General features: G+C 47.4%; 1 pseudogene; it reads right to left on the bottom strand.

Annotated features, from left to right (window-relative positions):
* Nucleotides 1–8,185: 8,185 nt before the first annotated feature.
* LOC119526785 lies at nucleotides 8,186–17,434 on the bottom strand (annotated as a pseudogene).
* Nucleotides 17,435–18,217: the final 783 nt, after the last annotated feature.

Raw genomic sequence — 18,217 nt, 5'->3', positions numbered from 1 at the left:
CTCCCACTTTCCAAATGGGTCACGGTCTAGAGGACCGAGGCTCACACAACCCAGCTTCTCAGAGTGTGGTCCATGGACAGAGGCATCGGCACCACCTGGGAGCCTGTTGGAGATGCCAAAACTCAGGCCCCTCTGCAGACTGAGTCGTTATCTGCTGTTCACCAAGGTTCCCCAGTGACCTGTAGGCACATTAAAATTCAGAAGCACAAGTCTAGACCAGCGTGGTCCAATAGAAACATAGTGTAAGCCACATATGTAATTTTTTTTTAATCATCATTTTATTGAGATATATTCACATACCACGCAGTCATACAAAACAAATTGTACTTTCGATTGTTTACAGTACCATTACATAGTTGTACATTCATCACCTAAATCAATCCCTGACACCTTCATTAACACACACACAAAAATAACAAGAATAATAATTAGAGTGAAAAAGAGCAATTGAAGTAAAAAAGAACACTGGGTACCTTTGTCTGTTTGTTTCCTTCCCCTACTTTTCTACACATCCATCCATAAACTAGACAAAGGGGAGTGTGGTCCTTATGGCTTTCCCAATCCCATTGTCACCCCTCATAAGCTACATTTTTATACAACTGTCTTCGAGATTCATGGGTTCTGGGTTGTAGTTTAATAGTTTCAGGTATCCACCACCAGCTACCCCAATTCTTTAGAACCTAAAAAAGGTTGTCTAAAGTGTGCGTAAGAGTGCCCACCAGAGTGATCTCTCGGCTCGTTTTGGAATCTCTCTGCCACTGAAGCTTATTTCATTTCCTTTCACATCCCCCTTTTGGTCAAGAAGATGTTCTCCATCCCATGATGCCGGGTCTACATTCCTCCCCGGGAGTCATATTCCACGTTGCCAGGGAGATTCACTTCCCTGGGTGTCTGATCCCACGTAGGGGGGAGGGCAGTGATTTCACCTTTCAAGTTGGCTTAGCCAGAGAGAGAGGGCCACATCTGAGCAACAAAGAGGCATTCTGGAGGAGACTCTTAGGCACAAATACAGGGAGGCCTAGCCTCTCCTTTGCAGCAACCGTATTCCCAAGGGTAGAACTTATGGTAGAGGGCTCAACCCATCAAACCACCAGTCCCCTATGTCTGTGGTCATGTTAGCAACCATGGAGGTGGGGTAGGCGAATACCCCTGCATTCTCCACAGGCTCCTCAAGGGGGCACTACATCTTTTTTTTTTTTTTCCTTGTTTGTCTTTTTTCTTTTTCTTTTTTTTTTAACTTTCCCTTCTTTTTTAAATCAACTGTATGAAAAAAAAAGTTAAAAAGAAAACAAACATACAATAAAAGAACATTTCAAAGAGACCATAACAAGGGAGTAAGAAAAAGACAACTAACCTAAGATAACTGCTTAACTTCCAACATGTTCCTACTTTACCCCAAGAAAGTTACATAATATAGCAACATTTCAGTGAACTTGTTCCTACTACATCCATCAGAAATTAACAGACCATAGTCATTTCTGGGCATCCCCAGAACGTTAAATAGCTTATCTGTTCTTCTTGGATTATTGTTCCCCCTTCCTTAATTGCTCTCTACTGCTAGTTCCCCTACATTCTACATTATAAACCATTTGTTTTACATTTTTCAAAGTTCACATTAGTGGTAGCATATAATATTTCTCTTTTTGTGCCTGGCTTATTTCGCTCAGCATTATGTCTTCAAGGTTCATCCATGTTGTCATATGTTTCACCAGATCGTTCCTTCTTACTGCTGCGTAGTATTCCATCGTGTGTATATACCACATTTTATTTATCCACTCATCTGTTGAAGGACATTTGGGTTGTTTCCATCTCTTGGCAATTGTGAATAATGCTGCTATGAACATTGGCGTGCAGATATCTGTTCGTGTCACTGCTTTCCAATCTTCCAGATATATACCGAGAAGTGCAATCGCTGGATCGAAGGGTAACTCTATATCTAGTTTTCTAAGTTACTGCCAGACCGACTTCCAGAGTGGCTGAACCATTATACAGTCCCACCAACAATGAATAAGAGTTCCAATTTCTCCACATCCCCTCCAGCATTTGTAGTTTCCTGTTTGTTTAATGGCAGCCATTCTAACCGGTGTTAGATGGTATCTCATTGTGGTCTTAATTTGCATCTCTCTAATAGCTAGTGAAGCTGAACATTTTTTCATGTGTTTCTTGGCCATTTGTATTTCCTCTTCAGACAACTGTCTTTTCATATCTTTTGCCCATTTTATAATTGGGCTGTCTGTACTATTGTCATTGAGTTGTAGGATTTCTTTGTATATGCAAGATATCAGTCTTTTGTCAGATACATGGTTTCCAAAAATTTTTTCCCATTGAGTTGGCTGCCTCTTTACCTTTTTGAGAAATTCCTTTGAGGTGCAGAAACTTCTAAGCTTGAGGAGTTCCCATTTATCTATTTTCTCTTTTGTTGCTTGTGCTTTGGGTATAAAGTCTAGGAAGTGGCCTCCTAATACAAGGTCTTGAAGATGTTTTCCTACATTATCTTCTAGGAGTTTTATGGTACTTTCTTTTATATTGAGATCTTTGGTCCATTTTGAGTTAATTTTTGTGTAGGGGGTGAGGTAGGGGTCCTCTTTCATTCTTTTGGATATGGATATCCAACTCTCCCAGCCCCATTTGTTGAAAAGACCATTATGGCTCAGTTCGGTGACTTTGGGGGCCTTATCAAAGATCAGTCAGCCATAGATCTGAGGGTCTATCTCTGAATTCTCAATTTGATTCCATTGATCTATATGTCTATCTTTGTGCCAGTACCATGCTGTTTTGGCAACTGTGGCTTTATAATAAGCTTCAAAGTCAGGGAGTGTAAGTCCTCCCACTTCGTTTTTCTTTTTTAGAGTGTCTTTAGCAATTCGAGGCATCTTCCCTTTCCAAATAAATTTGATAACTAGCTTTTCCAAGTCTGCAAAGTAGGTTGTTGGAATTTTGATTGGGATTGCATTGAATCTGTAGATGAGTTTGGGTAGAATTGACATCTTAATGACATTTAGTCTTCCTATCCATGAACATGGAATATTTTTCCATCTTTTAAGTTCCCCTTCTATTTCTTTTAGTAGAGTTATGTAGTTTTCTTTGTATAGGTCTTTTACATCTTTGGTTAAGTTTATTCCTAGGTACTTGATTTTTTTAGTTGCTATTGAAAATGGTATCTTTTTCTTGAGTGTCTCTTCAGTTTGTTCATTTCTAGCATATAGAAACATTACTGACTTATGTGCATTAATCTTGTATCCCGCTACTTTGCTAAATTTGTTTATTAGCTCTAGTAGGTGTATCGTTGATTTCTCAGGGTTTTCTAGATATAAGATCATATCATCTGCAAACAATGACAGTTTTACTTCTTCTTTTCCAATTTGGATGCCTTTTATTTCTTTGTCTTGCCAGATTGCCCTGGCTAGCACTTCCAGCACAATGTTGAATAACAGTGGTGACAGCGGGCATCCTTGTCTTGTTCCTGATCTTAGAGGGAAGGCTTTCAGTCTCTCACCATTGAGTACTATGCTGGCTGTGGGTTTTTCATATATGCTCTTTATCATGTTGAGGAAGTTTCCTTCAATTCCTACCTTTTGAAGTGTTTTTATCAAAAAGGGATGTTGGATTTTGTCAAATGCTTTTTCAGCATCTATTGAGATGATCAATTGATTTTTCCCTTTCGAGTTTTTAATGTGTTGTAATACATTGATTGTTTTTCTTATGTTGAACCATCCTTGCATGCCTGGAATGAACCCCACTTGGTCATGGTGTATGATTTTTTTAATGTGTCTTTGGATTCAATTTGCAAGTATTTTGTTGAGGATTTTTGCATCTATATTCATTAGGGAGATTGGCCGGTAGTTTTCCTTTTTTTGTAGCATCTTTGCCTGGTTTTGGTATTAGATTGATGTTAGCTTCATAAAATGAGTTAGGTAGTGTTCCATTTTTTTCAATGTTTTGAAAGAGTTTGAGTAAGATTGGTGTCAGTTCTTTCTGGAAAGTTTGGTAGAATTCCCCTGTGAAGCCATCTGGCCCTGGGCATTTATTTGTGGGAAGATTTTTGATGACTGATTGGATCTCTTTGCTTGTGATGGGTTGGTTGAGGTCTTCTATTTCTTCTCTGGTCAGTCTAGGTTGTTCATATGTTTCCAGGAAATTGTCCATTTCTTCTACATTATCCAGTTTGTTGCCATACAGTTGTTCATAATATCCTCTTATAATTTTTTTAATTTCTTCAGGATCTGCAGTTATGTCACCTTTTTCATTCATTATTTTGTTTATATGGGTCTTCTCTCTTTTTGATTTTGTCAGTCTAGCTAGGGGCTTGTCAATTTTTTGATCTTCTCAAAGAACCAACTTTTGGTGATATTTATCCTCTCTATTGTTTTTTTGTTCTCTATGTCATTTATTTCTGCTTTAACCCTTGTTATTTCTTTTCTTGTACTTGGTTTAGGATTGGTTTGCTGTTCATTTTCTAGCTTCTTCAGTTGATCCATTAGTTCTTTGATTTTGGCTCTTTCTTCCTTTTTAATATATGCGTTTAGTGCTATAAACTTCCCCCTTAGCACTGCTTTTGCTGCATCCCATAGGTTTTGGTATGTTGTGTTCTCATTTTCGATTGTCTCTATATATTTAGCAATTTCTCTTGCTATTTCTTCTTTAACCCACTGATTGTTTAGGAGTGTGTTGTTTAACCTCCAGGTATTTGTGAATTTTCTAAGTCTCTGATGGTTATTGACTTCTAATTGTATTCCATTGTGGTCAGAGAATGTGCTTTGAATAATTTCAATCTTTTTAAATTTATTGAGGCTTGTTTTATGTCCCAGCATATGATCTATTCTGGAGAAAGTTCCGTGAGCACTAGAAAAGTATGTGTATCCTGGTGATTTGGGATGTAATGTCCTGTATATGTCTGTTAAATCTAATTCATTTATCAGATTGTTTAGGTTTTCAATTTCCTTATTGGTCTTCTGTCTGGTTGATCTATCTATAGGAGAGAGTGATGTGTTGAAGTCTCCCACAATTATTGTGGAAACATCAATTGCTTCCTTTAGTTTTGCCAGTGTTTCTCTCATGTATTTTGTGGCACCTTGATTGGGTGCATAGACATTTACGATTGTTATTTCTTCTTGCTGAATTGCCCCTTTTATTAGTACGTAGTGGCCTTCTTTGTCTCTCAAAACATCCCTGCATTTGAAGTCTATTTTATCTGAGATTAATATTGCTACACCTGCTTTCTTTTGGCTGTAGCTTGCATGAAATATTTTTTTCCATCCTTTCACTTTCAGTTTCTTTGTGTCCCTGTGTCTAAGATGAGTCTCTTGTATGCAACATATTGAGGGTTCATTTTTTTTGATCCATTCTGCGAATCTATATCTTTTAATTGGGGAGTTTAATCCATTTACATTCAACGTTAAAACCGTGAAGGCATTTCTTGAATCGGCCATCTTATCCTTTGGTTTATGTTTGCCATATTTTTCCCTCTCTCTATTAATATCCTTTATTGTACCCATACCGAATCTCTTTAGTACTGAACCTTTCTCCAAGTCTCTCTGTCCTTTCTTTGTTTCTCTGTCTGTAGGGCTCCCTTTAGTATCTCCAGTAGGGCAGGTCTCTTGTTAGCAAATTCTCTCAGCATTTGTTTGTCTGTGAAAAATTTAAGCTCTCCCTCAAATTTGAAGGAGAGCTTTGCTGGATAAAGTATTCTTGGCTGGAAATTCCTCTCACTCAGAATTTTAAATATATCGTGCCACTGCCTTCTTGCCTCCATGGTGGCTGCTGAGTAGTCACTACTTAGTCTTATGCTGTTTCCTTTGTATGTGGTGAATTGCTTTTCTCTTGCTGCTTTCAGAACTTGCTCCTTCTCTTCTTTGTTTGACAGTGTGATCAGTATATGTCTCGGAGTGGGTTTTTTTTGGATTTATTCTATTTGGAGTTCGCTGAGCATTTATGATTTGTGTATTTATGTTGTTTAGAAGATTTGGGAAGTTTTCCCCAACAATTTCTTTGAATACTCTTCCTAGACCTTTACCCTTTTCTTCCCCTTCTGGGACACCAATGAGTCTTATATTCGGACGTTTCATATTATCTATCATATCCCTGAGGTCCATTTCGAGTTTTTCAATTTTTTTCCCCATTCTTTCTTTTATGCTTTCATTTTCCATTCTGTCATCTTCCAGGTCACTGATTCGTTGTTCAACTTCCTCTAGTCTTGTACTATGAGTGTCCAGAATCTTTTTAATTTGGTCAACAGTTTCTTTAATTTCCATAAGATCATCCATTTTTTTATTTAGTCTTGCAATGTCTTCTTTATGCTCTTCTAGGGTCTTCTTGATTTCCTTCATATCCCGTACTATGGTCTCATTGTTCATCTTTAGTTCTTTGAGTAGCTGCTCTAGGTGCTGTGTCTCTTCTGGTCTTTTGATTTGGGTGCTTGGGCTTGGGTTATCCATATCGTCTGGTTTTTTCATATGCTTTATAATTTTCTGTTGTTTTTGGCCTCGTGGCATTTGCTGAACTTGATAGGGTTCTTTTAGGGTTTGTAGACCTATTGAAGTCCTTATCTCTAATTTATCAGATCTACAGCTTCGTGGAGTACACTTTCTCTAACTAACCAGCAGGTGGCATCCACGAGCCACCTGTTCTCCACAAGCCAGTTCTCCCCTGCTTAGCCTTTTTGGTGAGTGGTGGAGTGAGTCTTGTGGGGCCCAATTGGTGTACCAAGCTTGCGTGTGTAGTTGGTGTTGCCTGCCCTGTATGTGGGGCGTGTTTCTGGGCAGTCGGGGAGGGGGGGTGGCCCTAACAATCAAATCTCCCTGATGATCCTAGAGTTTTAAAGCTGCTGCAATAGTCTAATCCTTCAGTTCAGCCGTGCCACAGTTTGTCTCTGCCACTGACCCACAAGTCTTTGGTATTGGCGTATGGCTCCTGAGACTTGCAAGTGGGCCCCTCTTCCAGGCTGTGCACCCCGGGTCCTCTGTTGAGGGATGACTGTGCTATGTCACAGGTGAGTGCCGTCCCCCCAGGGCAGTTCTGGGCTGCTGGGCTGTGTAGGGAGGCTCCCAGTCTGCTCAAATGATGGCTGAATGGGGCTTTGTTAATTCACACTGCTCCACCTTCCCAGCTCTGGGACATTCAGCTGAGGTTGCAGGGAAGGCTAATGTCCACGCCCAGTTTTGTGGTGTGTGCCTGTTATTTGAAGCACTTCCGTCACACTGGGTTGTCTGGGGCAGCTCTGGGTTATGGGGCTGGCGATGGGCAGGAGTGTTTCCTGTCCACCAGGATGGTGGCTGTGAGCGGACACCCCCCTTTTCTTGGGAAGTTGTGTTGTTTAGTGAATTTTCTCAGCCACTGGATTATTGCCTTTTGTCTCAGAGCTCTCTTAGTTCTGCTCTTGACTTGACGTGCCCAAATTGCAATTCTTTGAAGCTTTCTGTATTGGGCTTCTTAGAGTAATTGTTTTAGAAAAAGAAAAAAGGATTTAAAAAAAAAAAAAAAAACGGCCCTCCTCAGAGATCTAATGGGTTATTGAAATGCTAATAGACAAAGCAACCAGGGCCATTAAGGAAAGGTCCACAGGGCAGAGAGATCAGCTTTGCTTCGGGATTTGCATATGCGCCTCAAGGCCTGAGCTCCGCCCTTCCCCTTTCTGTGTTCACCAGAACTCGAAAAATCCTCTGCTTTTATTTTGGAGTTTTTCGTGTTGTTTTTTTTCTATGCCTGTCTCCTCTCTGCTGGGCTGGCTGCTCTCAGAGTCTCTGGTGTCTGGTCTCAGTCTATCTATGGTTGGAGTTTGAATCAGTAGAATGAGTTTCCGATAAGAGCAGCCACTGCAGTTCTCCCTTCTCCTTCCCGGAGCTGACAGCCCCTCCTCCCCTGGGACTGAGCCTGGCAGGGAGGGGCGCGGGTCCCCTGGCCGCAAAAACTTACAGATTTCGCTGATCTCAGCAGTTCCACGTTTTCATGAGTGTTGTATGAAGTATGCCCAAAGACAGATTGCTCTGTGGTGTCCAGTCCACGCAGTTCCTGGCTTTTTACCTACTTTCCTGGAGGAGTAACTAAAACTTACAGCTCACCAGTCTGCCATCTTGCCCCGCCTCCTCACATATGTCGCTAATGAGATTTTAATCTTTTTAGGGGTCATGATCAAAATCCAAAATGTGGAACAATCCTCGGAAAAACTGCAATGTAAAATGAGTTCAATTTAGGTATCATCAATGTCTTCATCATCTCCAGTGTTATCAGACTGGGTTTTGTCATCATCACTAGGAACAAAATTATCTGTTTCATTCATTTTAACATGTTCTGGAAGCTCATCTGTATTGTATTTTAAAATTACATCAGCTTTGTTATCCTGGTGGTCTTGTAGTCCAACCAAATATAATATCTTAAGTATTTATCCAACCCTTTTGTCTCTTTTTCCCTGTGTGATATAACCTCTTTACACCATCAAAACACATTGCTTCTAATAGTCCATTTCCCAACATTTTGATTACCTGAGCATACGCTTGTCCATCCACTTTGAATACTGGCTCTCATTTTTTCAGATTCATTCTCATTCTTACCTCCAAGTCTATTTTTACCTCATTAACCTTTATTTTTAGGCACCGCAGTGACTGTGAACTCTCTGACTCCTTTTCAGGTGGTACAGCTGCAGCGACTCCTCCGAGAGGGGCAAAGGGCAATGCGTGAGAGCTCACAGGATGAAGCAGACATGTGAGGCCAGGTCCCATGAGCAGGTGAGCCTCAGGACCACTGCCTCTTTTCTCGTACCCTCTTTAAGAGCAGTCAGATCTCAATGCATTTCTTTAACACACAGGCACACATTGCTAGAGCCACATCCTATGAGTACCAACTTGGGGAAATTTAAAACACAGAAAGTGGCATAATGCACCTAAATCTCAAAGCTTTTGTTTTCACTTAGGGAGGTGTGCTTAGGCCTGGCATAGCTGAGCCAGAATCCCTGTAATAATTTAAATATTTTTGGGAAAGGTGGTCAGGAAACATCCCTGTGGTTGTATGACAGTGGAAGTTTCTTGCTCAGTTAAGAAGCCCGGTTAGAGAGAAGGGGCCTCTAGTGGGCCCCTGCCAAGGCTACTCTTTGCTAAGCTATGGGGAAACAGGTGGGGAAGAAATGAGCCTCCGGGGCCATTCACCTGTGTCCTGTTTTCCAAGATGTCACCCTTTCTCATAAGAAAATTGCTCTCTTCCTTTTTCATTTTTTCACTGCTCTTCATCTAATGGAGCAGATTTCTAAAACCTCTGCTGTTTCTCCTGGACTTACTGAACATATTTGTCTTTTCAAGACGGTATTCCAAGCACAGGCCTTTTCTATTGCCTTCTTAATCTCTGTGGCTGAAATAATTTCAGAGTGCTTTTCCTACTTCAGTCTAAGGAGATAATATATTCTCTTTGTACTGAGAGCTCTGTTTCTTTGTTATAAATCTATCACACTTTTACAACTGAAACTGCATTGTAGATCTCGGAAGTATAAAACTATGGTCAGAATTTATTAAATTGACAATCAGACCAATAGGTGGGTAATGATCTTAATATGTGGAAAAAAATGTATGAGTCTGCGGTCGCAGTTGATTTGTCTGGGGGGGGGGGCGGCCGGTTGCTGAACCCTCGGCTCTCGGCGTTGCTCGAAGGGTACCGGCGGCGGGCCTCTTTCCCGGAGGCGAGGGCGAGGCGGGGGACTGGGCCTGGTCCCCGGCGGAGGCGTGCAAGGTGTGGAGGGCGGCGAGAAGGAACAGGCAGGACACGGTTCTTTGAGGGTGAAGAAGCCAAGAGAGCTTTATTAGGCGAGAGCATAAGCTTATATTGGGCGATTAGAGGGCGGGGTAGCTGTAGAGGTCAAAGGCTCGGATTGGTTCGGAGAGGGCGCGGAGATTGATAGACAAGGGGCGAGAGTTGTTCTGGTAACTGCGCATGCGCACTGACGGTGGGGGAGTTGCTCTGGCAACGGGGAGTGTCAGGGGCAAGATAAGGGGGTGGGGAAAAGGCGGTTCCCTCCGGCAAGCCTCTCCTAACAGTGGTATTTTGGGTGAGGAAATGGGGCCTGCCTCCGGCCTCACTTTCCCAGGCCCGGGGGGCTGTGAAGGGCGCTGTTCACCCGTACCCACTACCCTCCCCAGGGGTGGCCGATCCCCTGGCCCAGGCCCGCCAAGTCGAAGCACGTAATCAGTGTCCCGCATTTCCCCCTTTTTTTCTAATTAAAGGAAGAAGCTTACCGGAGAGGTCCGCTAAAGGATGAGGGAAGGGGAAGGTTGGGGAGGGGAAAAAGGGTTGACGGTGGCTCAGCAAGGCTGGAGCTCAGCGTTGGTGTGGCGCCCGGGCGCTCGACAAGGGCCTCGCTGCTAGCGGGATGGGCGAAGGTGGAAGGTTTAACTGGAGCTCGAGGTTGGTACGAGGTTCAGCGATTGAGAAGGGCCTCGCGGTCGGCGGGTTGACCGGTGGCGGTGAGGTTGCGGAGGGTTGGTTGTCATCTTGGAGTAGGGAGCGTCAGAGGTGGCGAGTCACTGGTACTGGATTTGCACGAACGAGGAAAAAATAGCATCTGTTTGTTTTCTTACAAGTTGGACAATTCTGCGGATAATGCAGGGTCCTAAAGTGAGAGCTAGAATGATCATTAGTAGGGGGCCGAGGAGAGGGAGGAGGTAAGGGAGGAGGGGGGTAAAGATGTGGGACCAATAGCTGGTGGCTTCACGGTCTCTTCTACGTCGTTCTAGTCCCTCTCGGACCTTGTTTAGGCTGTCCTCGGCGAGACCTGTGGAATTGGCATATACACAGCACTCTTCTCCTAGGGCGGTGCAGAGGCCTCCTTCTTTGAGGAGGAGAAGGTCGAGACCTCGGCGGTTTTGGAGCACTACCTCAGAGAGGGAATTGACAGAATTTTTAAGATGGGAAATAGCGTTCTGTAGGTGACGAATGTCCTCGTCAACCGCCGCTCGGAGGTGAGTTAGGGCGGAGCCTTGACTGGCTAATGCAGCGATTCCGGTGCCAGCGCCTGCAAGACCTAGGAGGGAGGCAATTGTGAGGGCGGTGATGGGCTCTCGCTTTTGCAGAAGGGCGGGATCTGCAGTCCTTTCTAGGCGGAGGAAGAAGTCTTCCTCGCTGTGGTATAAGACCCTAGGGATAAGGACAATTAGGAGGCAAGTTTCATTAGTGGTATTGAGGGTTTGCACATTAAGGCAGGGGGTAAGTCCTGTAGAGGAGCACAGCCATTGGGAGGAGTTGTGGGGAATAAGAAACTTGGCAGAGCTGCTGGGAGAGGAGTAGTTGGCACAAGCTGTGAGGCTGGGAGAGTTACTTGAGCGAGGACGGATGCACTTTCCTGTAAAGGAGACTGAATGAAAAGTTAGAGGGACGGCAGAGGTATTCCAATTGCATTCCGAAGGGCTGTTCTCTGTGTTTTCTGAAAAGGAGAGGTTGGAGGCAATTGGTTCATACAGGGGGGAAGAAGTGGAGAGGCAAAGCCAACAAGAGGAGGTAAGATTGGGGTGGGAGGAATTTACCGAGGTGAAGGCTGCTTGGATAAAGTCGAGGAGGGGAGAGGAGTAACGAGAGGGGGGCAGAAACGGTTGGGGTTGTGGTGTTGGCGATGCGCTGCTTGTAGCTGAGGTGCGGTTTTCGGATGCGCTGCTTGTACTTGAGGTGCGGCTGGAGGGCTGTGGATTAAGAGGGTTAAGGACTTGGTTGGGACCTATGCCAGAGGGTGCTTTTAAAGCAGTATTTTGGCATGGTTGGTTTACAGCCTCCTTTTTTATGAGAATAAGTGATCCTCGGTCGGCTCCTTTTTCATAGATTCTGAAGCCCCAAGTTCGACCGAGTAACCAGGAGGGATCAGTGGGGAGCTGCACTGTAAGATTAAGATGTGTGCAGGATCCCTCGCTTTCTTGGCCGAGCCAGTTAACTGTAGGGAGTTTGCACCCTGTAGGGGCCCACTTTAAGGTAAGGTATTGATCAGGAACAGGAGGCTTCCAATTAGTGGCTAATGTTTCACACCCCCAGTATGCACAGTAGTACTCGTTGGGGGAATTGCAGTACGATTTTCCAGGATTTGAGGATGGGCACATGTAATACTGGTCTAGATTTTTGTTACTGCGTACTCCAACTCGGCCTCCCCTTCTAGAACTACCAGAATCGCTATTGGCGGGGGCAAAGGTTTCGGGAAGAAACAGTTCAGAGGCATTAAAAGAAAAGGAGGGGGGTTGTGCAGTGATATTGCAAAAGACAATTTTTGAATCCTCCCAACGCACAAGGGTCCATTTCCAAGGCTGGTGGGGGTTGGCCTGGGTAGAAGAGGCGAGGGCCAACATGACCATTAGAAGGGAAGCTATGCTTGGGTGAGGGTTGTGGAGGTGTAGGGGGCTGGCTTTTGCCTGTCTATAGAGGCGTATGATTTCTCTGATTTCTTGTTTCTCTGAGGTTTCACTCGGGCTGGGATCCAGGCTCAGGTGTACTGTTGTCATCCGGTGCACCAGGTTGCGGAGACGACGGCGTTCTCGTCTCGTTAGACGCGTGGTTGCTGGTGGCAGGCCGGATTGCCCTTCCTGGGATCCAGATTGGTTGTGCTGCATCATCTGGGAAAACACAAGCAAACCCGCGCCCCTGGGCGAGGAGTGGGGAGGGACCCTTCCAGGCATTATTCTCTGGGTCCTTCCAGTAAACCATCGGGGCCTGGGTGGGCCTATACGAGGGCCCCCAATGTTTATGTAGGGGCGAAAGCCCTTCTTTATTGAATGTGAGTAGATTAAGGTGAATAAGGGCTGCTATGATAAGGTCCCCTGGAGTTGCCTGGGGGAGCATTGCCCTTTCTTTTTCAATTTGTGTTTTTAAGCGGCGATGGACTGCTTCCACAATGGCTTGCCCCTGTGGATTATAGGGGATGCCAAAATGATGGGTGATGTTATATAACTGAAGAAAGGCCGCAAAGGAGGCACTGCGATAAGCAGGCCCATTGTCCGTTTTTAGGTCCCAGGGGACTCCCATGAAGAGAATTCCTTGTCTTAGGGCCTTGATACAGTGTTTGGCCGCTTCCCCGGCAAGGGGGACTGCATAACACATGGCTGAGAAGGTGTCAATTATTACATGCACATATTTGAGGCGTCCAAAGGACGGAACGTGAGTTACGTCCATTTGCCATCTAGAATTGGGTTTTAGGCCTCGTGGGTTGACTCCCTGAGGTTGCAGGGGGCCAAGCGGCGCAAAGGGCGCACAAGTTGCACAATTGCGGACAAGATGTTTACAGGTATCTAGGGGGAGGCCACATAGATGATGTAACGACGTAGCCGAAAAGTGAAACCTGGAATGCAATAACTTGGCCTGGTTAACAGCGTCCCCCGGAGGGGCTGCCGTGTGGGTTAGCATAGCTTGGGTAGTCTGAGCTGAGACCGCTTGGTCTACTATACGATTGCCATTAGCCAGGGGCCCCGGAAGGCGTGAATGACTACGAATGTGGCTAATGAACCAAGGATCCTGTCGATGCTCCAGGATGCTTCTGAGGTTAGAAAGTGCTTTATCAATGGCCGAGTCTCCCGGGAAAAAGGTGGAAAACGCGAGGACTCGGCAGACCTGATACGTGTAGAGGCTATCTGTGAAAAGGTTTACTGGGTGGTTGCAGTGGGCCTTTATTGCATATGATACCGCCAGAATTTCCCCCACTTGGACTGAATGAAGGTTAACATAACTGAATAGGCGGGGTCCCGGGTGGTCTTGGGAATAAGAGAGGAAGGCGAAACGGGTTTTGGAGGCGTCAGTGAAGACGGTAGTGGCACCCGGGATGGGTACAGAGGAAGGGAAAGGATGGAAGGGGCTGCGGAAGGGAAGCTTGGCGAGCCCCTGTAACAGTCGATGGCTAGGATAATGGCAGCTGAATTCCCCCTGAAATCCTTCCAAGAGGATTTGCATGTCCGGGTTATCACGGATAAGTAGGCGGGTTTGGCCTGCGTCCAGGGGCCAGATAATTTTTTCCGGCGGCTCTCCAAATACATGAACAGCTAGAGTGACTAGATCTGAAGCTAGGCTGATCCAGAGCCGCACTGCGGGGCAAATTTTCCTAAGCCGGCTCTTAGCAGGGTGCACCCAAAGCAGAGGGCCTTCCTGCCACAGGCAGCCCATGGGTGTGCCGGGCGTAGGAAGGATGAGTGCTACAAGATTGTCCCCTTTAGTGCTAAACCTGTTGAGACAACAGGCAGCAAGCGCCCTGTTAATGGCAGCAATGGCTTTCTTTGCCTCCTGGGTGAGCTTAATACGCCGAGAGATTGCTAACGGCGGGGCTTCAGGGACACTTAGCAACATAAAAAGTGGTTGAAGCTGCGCAGTGGTAATTGGTAACGCAGAGCGGAGCCAATTGATCTGGCCACAGAGCTGTTGGAGCTCAGTGATAGTGACCTGATCCGGTATGTCCAGCTGGGGAGCGGACGGAGCAATAGTTTTATCAATACTAAACCCTAAGAAGGCCAATGGTGGCACAATTTGAACTTTATCGGGCTGAATTGTAAGGCCGAGGTCAGCTAAATTAGTGGTGAGGTCTTTAAGGAGTAGAGGAAGTGCCTCGGCGTCCTCAGAGGCCACCAAGATGTCATCCATGTAATGGATGAGCATGGCCCGCTTTCGCAGGGGGGCCACTGCGTGATTAACATACATTTGGCAGATGGCCGGACTGTTACGCATCCCTTGAGGGAGGACTTTCCATTGATACCTACTAGCCGCGCCCGCGTGATTGGGGACGGGGACTGTAAAGGCAAAGCGCGGGCGGTCTCGCTCATGTAGCGGGATGGAAAAGAAACAGTCTTTGATGTCAATGGTGGCTACATGATAATGGGCCGGGATGGCCACCGGATGGGGGAGGCCAGGCTGCGGGGAACCCATGGGAAGAATATGCTTATTGATTTCCCGCAGATCATTGAGGAGCCTAAATTTCCCTGTGGCCTTTTTATGAATAACAAACACTGGCGAATTATAGGGACTAGTAGAAGGCTCTATGTGGCCAGCGTCCAACTGTTCCTGGACAAGGGCTTGGAGTGCTACTAATTTATGCATGGGAAGGGGCCACTGCTCCACCCATATAGGTTCCTCGGTATCCCACTGCAGAGGAACAGGCGTTGGAGGTGTTAAACGAGCAGTGGCGCACATTATTGGGGGGGCTGCGCGGTAAGCACTGCCCCAAAAGCGGCAAGGATATCACGGCCCCATAAAATTTGGTCTATGGTGTGCAGAAATAACGGGCGGAAGGTGCCTGAGTGGCCCTCTTCATCTTCCCACTTAATGGGTCTCATGGCCTGAAGAGAAGTAGAGGTACCGGTGGCTCCCATTACCGAGGGACCATCGAGAACCATGCACATGGTGGCATACTGAGCGGGCATGCAAGAGACTTCTGCCCCTGAATCGAGCGTGCCCGTGTACCATTGCCCCTCTATTCTTAACTTACGAATAGGCTTTTCTGGAGTGATAGGGACTGTCCAGAGAAGCGTTTTACTGCCGGTGAAATGATTAATTTTATTAGAACCGGCCGGCACGCTGCCTCTTAGGGGCGGGGCTGAGGCTTGCCCCGCTTGGAGTTTAAAGCGTGCTCAGTGCCCTGGCGCTGACTGCCGTCAGGGCACCCTGGATAGCAGAGGTTTTTTAAGCTATCCTGGCTAAGATCTCTGAGCTTGCTCTTGCAATCGCGCGCCCAGTGATAGCCACGCTGGCAGCGTGGGCAGGGAGTGGGAGGAGGGCGCCCATTGTGCTGCATGTAAGGCGGGCGTTTGACCTCCGCATTGGGGCACTCCCGGGCAAAATGACCGCTCTGCCCGCACTTAAAGCAACCGGTGGTGGCGGCTAAGGCGGCAGTGACAGCGCCAGAGACAGCCTGGGCTAAGGACGCGGCAGCTGGGTCAAAGGCGCTGCAGGCGAGAACCCAATCATTAAGTGTTTTTTCCCGCAAGGGGAGAATGGCTTGCTTACAGGGGGGATTAGCCCCTTCTAGAATAAGTTCCCGGGTGAGAGCTAGCTGGGCTTGGGGGTTGGTAACTTTTCTAGCACAGGCTTCTTCAACCCTGGAAACGAAAGTGGCGAAAGGTTCGTTTGGCTCCTGGAGGAGCCTGGTAAAGTTGTCAGGTCGACGGGCAGAGCAGTTGGCAAACGCGCGTAAGGCGATGCCTCTGAGGACAGACCAGAAGGCAGCAGGGGCATTAATATAAGCAGACGCATTTAGAAACGCTCCAGTGCCCAAATAGGCTTCGGGGGGATGATAGACTCCAATGGCTGCGTCTTGCTCACTTTGCTTAGCTGCTTCTGCCTGGAAGTGAGCACGCCAGTCAACAAACTGACCGGGGTTAAAAATTGAACGGGCAAGCGAGGCCCAGTCTTGGGGGAGGCAATAGTTCATGGCGAGATCCTGCAGTATTTGGGAAGCATATGGGCTACCTAATCCGTCCTCCTTGACGGCCCTGCGAAGCTGCTTGATAGTATCTAAGTCAATGGGATACCAGTCGTACGGTTTCTGTGGGGTGGGGAGAAGGTTAAGAGGAAAGCAGGGAAAAGCACGAGAGAAAGGAGGACGCGCTTGCAGAGGGCTTGGCGCGGGAGTGGGGGTAGGGGGAGCGTTGCCCCAAGGGTTGCCTTGAGGTGTAGAAGGCAGCCAGGGGTTGTTAGTCGGCAGGGTGGGAGGAGCGGCGGCAGCTGCCGGTAGCGGCTCCGAGGGGGAGCTTGTCGAAGGGGGAGGTGGAAGTGGGAGGCCCCAAGCATCGCAAGATGGCGGCGCGGTAGGCGTGGCCAAGACACAAGATGGCGGACCAGCCCCGCCCTGTGAAAGGGCGGGGTCCAAGGCACAAGATGGCGGACTAGCTCCGCCCTGCGAAAGGGCGGGGTCTAAGGCATAAGATGGCGGACTAACTCCGCCCTGCGAAAGGGCGGGGTAAAGCGCATGCGGCTTCTGACCCAGCTTAAGGCTGACGTCATTGCCGGAGCATTTCCTCCCCTCGATAGAAGAAGAAGGAGGAAGTTCGCCATCTTGGCATGGCGCAGTGTTATTTTGTTTTTTGGGAGACACGTCGAGCGCGTTGTTAAGCTGCTCGACCAAGGACTCCGTGTCCGAGTCATGAGTTGAATTATTATCGCTATCGGAATCTGTTGGCTGGGTTGATAGGGCCTCCTTGGATTTAATGGGGCCTCGATCAGGGGGGAAGGAGCCTTGAAGGCAGGAGCGGATGGTTAGTAAGGTGGGGAGCAAACCGGGAGGGAAGCGCTTGCCCTCATGTTCCATGGCGTTGGTGACCCGATCAATAAGGTGATCATAAGTAACAGGGTCCCAAAGATGGCAAGTGGTGAGCCATGGGTTAAAAGGCAGCAGGAGGTCCCAGTATACTTGCAGCTGCCGGACAGACACTTTACAGCGGTGTGTGTCTAGGAGACCCGCCGAAGCACGAACCTGGGGTGCTTGTCGTGCTGATAGACGATTACCCATAGCGAAGGAAGAAAAGAGGAAAAAAGAAAAGAAAAAAAAAAGAGAGGTTAATTAGTGAGTGAAGAAAATGAGATAAATCGTGGCCGCAAGGCCGAAGGAGACGGCGAGAGCAGAAAGCAGGACCCTGTGGCAGCGTGAGCAATCTGGGGGGGCGGTTGCAAAGAGGCAGAGGGCGCCAAACAAAGAGACAAAGACACAAAGGACTACAGTAAAGTAATGGAGGGGAAGAGGGAGAGCGTTAGGAGGAATGGGGGTCATAGAAGAAAAGGACGAGAGGCAGACGGAAGAATGGGTAGTGGGGAAGGGAGGAGCGGCTCCGGAGCGGCGAGGGAGAGGCGGCCCCTGACGCGGAGCGGCGAGGGAGAAGCGGCTCTGGGAGCGGCGAGGGAGAGGCGGCCCTTACCTTGCAGGCGAGGAGAAGGAGAGCTGGAGAGGCGTCCGGGCGAGCGAGTGGCGTCACTGGACCGCTGCGTGGAGAGGACTTCCAAGTGCAGGTGCCCCACGTTGGGCGCCAGTTGCGGTCGCAGTTGATTTGTCTGGGGGGGGGGGGCGGCCGGTTGCTGAACCCTCGGCTCTCGGCGTTGCTCGGAGGGTACCGGCGGCGGGGGCTCTTTCCCGGAGGCGAGGGCGAGGCGGGGGACTGGGCCCGGTCCCCGGCGGAGGCGTGCAAGGTGTGGAGGGCGGCGAGAAGGAACAGGCAGGACACGGTTCTTTGAGGGTGAAGAAGCCAAGAGAGCTTTATTAGGCGAGAGCATAAGCTTATATTGGGCGATTAGAGGGCGG

Source organism: Choloepus didactylus, chromosome 1 (assembly GCF_015220235.1).
Source record: "Choloepus didactylus isolate mChoDid1 chromosome 1, mChoDid1.pri, whole genome shotgun sequence".
In the NCBI taxonomy this organism is placed as follows: Eukaryota; Metazoa; Chordata; class Mammalia; order Pilosa; family Megalonychidae; genus Choloepus; species Choloepus didactylus.
This window is presented reverse-complemented; position numbering and strand designations above follow the sequence as displayed.